General features: G+C 45.2%; 1 long non-coding RNA gene across 2 annotated transcripts in view; it reads left to right on the forward strand.

The window, feature by feature from the left end:
- Nucleotides 1-1,834: 1,834 nt before the first annotated feature.
- LOC103659774 overlaps nucleotides 1,835-3,618 on the forward strand; it is a 58,099-nt gene continuing 56,315 nt past the window's right edge. For both annotated transcript variants that reach the window (XR_005837685.1, XR_005837686.1), the window contains exon 1: nucleotides 1,835-2,214. This is a non-coding gene — a long non-coding RNA (uncharacterized LOC103659774). The remainder of the gene's footprint in view (nucleotides 2,215-3,618) is intronic.

Consider the following 3,618-nt stretch of genomic DNA (forward strand, 5'->3'; position numbering starts at 1 on the left):
GAGTCTGGTAAGGATAAAGAAAATGGTGACAACACAGTGAAGACCGGATCCAGGAAAAAAAAAAAAAGACTGTGTACCAAAGACAGACTTTTTCAACTTGTAATTTTGAAGGCTAGCTCTAAAGCCAAACATCTCTATCAGCTTAGAACAAATGAGGTTACCCATGGTTAGGAACTGAATTGTGTCTCCCCCAAATTTTATAATATGTCGAAGTCCGACCCCCAATACCTCAGAATGTGACTGTTATTTGGAGATATGACTTTGAAAGAGATAATCAAGGGAACGTCAGGTCAGGTGAGTGAGCCCTAATCCAAACGACTGGTGTCCTTGTAAGAAGAGGAGATTAGGGCAGAAGGGCAGAAAGGAAAGGCTGTGTGAAAACATAAGGAAAAAACCAACCATCTATTAGCCACGGAGAGAAGCCCACATCCTTCCCTCGTGGAACTTCAGAAGAAACCAACCCTGCCAACACCTCGATCTTGTACTTCTAGTCTCCAAAATTGTGAGAAACTTCTGTGGTTTACCCAATCTGTAGCACTTGGTACGGCAGCCCTAGCCAACTAATATATTCCCATCCCCCAAGGGTCCTAACGTAAAGACTTCTCTTCTGGGGGAGAAAAAAAAAAAAAGCCTCCTCCACAAGACCAAGAAAAACACACCGATCCACAGCTTTAGCTTCATGAAGCTGCAGCTTGTATATGTGAACCCTAGGGCAAGCCGTTTTGTTGCCTATCTGTTCCTCGATATATGCCATCAGATCCATCATCTGAGGCAATAAAATTGTCAGGGCATTTCTTTGCCAGCCACGTGAGGGAATTAACCTATGGTTCAGCCACTGCCCATCCCACCAAATATTCAGAAAAAGCCTCATTTCTAAACAAGGACTTGGCATGTTAGGACTTAACACGTTTTCTCTTCTCACACAATGATACTGTGCAAGGATTACCAGATGGCGAGGTCTGGCAATTCAACTGATGTGAACAGTAAGAAATAAAATAATAAAATAAGGTACAAGAAGATTCCTCCTGGATCGTAGACGTCAGTTCCCTCCCCAGCCCCTAGGTGTTGCTGGTCCAACAAAGGTTAGTCATGGAACCTTATCTGAGGTCTCCTCGAGCCCACACCCTGACCTAAACCAAACCCCTTACTTTGCAGGATTTGCTTGCTAAGGATTAGTGGTCTATTCAGTTTGCTGTTGGTCAGTGCCCTATATAAACAGGGAAAGTCTAAACAGCCACGAGAACAAAGCAAAGAAAGAGCCCCAGGCAATCACATTTATTTTTTTTCTCTCTATAGGAGTAAATACTACCGGGATACCTCCTGCTTCTACCGCAATTATGAAAAAGTACCAAGTCATGGGGATGTAATGTACAGCGTGGGGAACGTAGTCAATAATATTGTCATAACTGTGTGCCCACAAACGGTAACTAGACTTATCATGGGGATCATTTTGAAATGTATAAAAATATCGAATCACGATGATGGACACCTGAAACTAACAGGATATTGTACGGGAGCTATAGCAGACTTTTTTTAAAAAAAAGCAATAGAATTCTCTTTTGAAATTTGTGCTTGGGAACCCATTGCCTTAGAAATAAATGTGAAAGCATCAAGTAGGTTTGAAACTGATTAAAATTCAAACTCAAAGAAAATCAAAACCCAACTGCTAAGGTTTTAGAGATCTCAGCCTCAAAAATGGAATGTCATCTGTGATAGAAACACTATTAATGGAGTCATTTGTTTTATACTGTGTCATTTTAGTTTCAAGGTCCAGAGCTTTCATTTTTATTTAATTTAGTGAGGCTTCCTGTTCTTAACGATAGTTTCTGAGGGAGTTTTTCCTTTAAATAGATAAAATTAGAAGTTCCGTCTCATTCTCAAATGTGGTATTTATTACCCCCAGTGCCTAGGAATTTTTCCTGTGGAATACAACTGGATTCCCAAAAGGGAAAACTGGATTCCCTTCACAAACTCGTTGGCTACAGGGTCTGGTCAAGGCGGGAGCAGCCCCCTGGGAGAGGCCGGCTTGGGGTGCAGGGGTGGAGAGCTGGGCTAAACGCGGCTGCTGCAGCCAGGCCTTCTGGGCTGGAGCCCAGGGTTCCCCGGCTTCCTAGCTGATACAGGCCCACAGGCAAGTGACAACCGGAGTTCCTTTTACTCCGATGTAAACTGAAGACACTGACAATACCGGCCTCCTTCGCTTGTGGGCATTGGGTAAGTTAACCCAAGTCAAGTACTTCCGCTAGTATCTAACATGTTTGGTTTGCTGGAGCAGTGTGGGCTGCGCTGGCGTTGAGGCAGCAAACTGCGCGTGACTCTCACCCCTTATTCACACGTCTCCGGGGTGACGGGCGTGGTTAATGGTCAACACCACAGGTTGTCTTTTGGGGGCCCTGCGCTGGGCCTGTGGTGGTGGTGAGGTTGACGTGAGACCCACTTTCTCTGTGGGTTTTGGTTTGAAGATGCAGGGGTTGTTTAATGACCTTAAAAAAACCTCCAGCTTTCTTGGCCCGTCCTTTAAGATGTAGTAAAAAGTTAAAGCTAGTCCTTCTTATTTGCTCAAAAGCTAAATGTGGAAACAAGAGGACTAATGTGAAATGTGAGAAAAGATGGGGCGCCTGCGTGGCTCAGTGGGTTAAGCATCCAAGTATGGGTTTCCGCTCAGGTCATGATCTCAGGGTCCTGAGATTGAACCTGGCCCCCCGGGCTCCATGCGCAGCACACAGTCCGCTTGTCCCTCTCTGTCCCCTTCTGCTCCTCCCCCTGCTCATGCTCTGTCTCTCAAATAAATAAAATCTAAAAGAAAAAGAATGTGAGAATAGAGAAGCACGTCAAAGAAGCTTAAATGTAGCACTCAACATTAGTTTCAGGTCTGGGGTGGGAGGTTTTCTCGTATTGTCTTATAGTGGGGAAAATTCCCTTGAATCTCTCCTCCCATAAACCTCCATCCGTGGCCATGGGGGGAGAGAGGGAAATAGTCATTACTTCCCCCTAAGTCATTTCCAAATTGAGGACCTTGTTGGATATATTTAGTTTCATGTTGGTAGTACTTTCCCTAAGTACCCCCAGAATTTAATGTTACAAAATCAATCCTTCAATGACATAAGTTATCCAAGCCAGATTCCAGAAGTTTCATTGTGCTGTCCCAGCAGCGTATAAAGTAGATAAAACGGTGTGCACCACAACCTGGAAAACCCACCTGCTGGGACCAGGAGAAGTCAAGAACGAAAGCATCGTGGGCAGGGTTACTCTCTATGGATAGAAGTAGCCTCCAGTGGTCCAGAATTTGAACCCAGAAATTGTTAAAGTCACCTTAAAGGGATTCAGAATATCTAAGGAGGGACCTTTGTGTACGCCAGTCCTCTTTGAAGGCCCCAGAGGAAGCCGGAAAGCACAAAGGTGTCCGATGCGGCAGCCTGATCGGTCAGATGGCGGAACTCGCCAAGGCAGGGGCAGCAGATGACGTGGGTGAGGACAGTAGGAACTGCAGCCCAGGTGCGCGAGATGACAGAGGAAAATGTGAGGGGGGACAGAGAAAGGACTCAGGCCTGAGAAATAAAGTAGAAGAGGAAAGGAGAGACAACTGCCAGAGGAACAGAGGACTCCGAGAACAAAACT

The sequence above is a fragment of the Ursus maritimus genome, unplaced genomic scaffold, assembly GCF_017311325.1.
Source record: "Ursus maritimus isolate PB19 unplaced genomic scaffold, ASM1731132v1 scaffold_1, whole genome shotgun sequence".
NCBI lineage: Eukaryota > Metazoa > Chordata > Mammalia > Carnivora > Ursidae > Ursus > Ursus maritimus.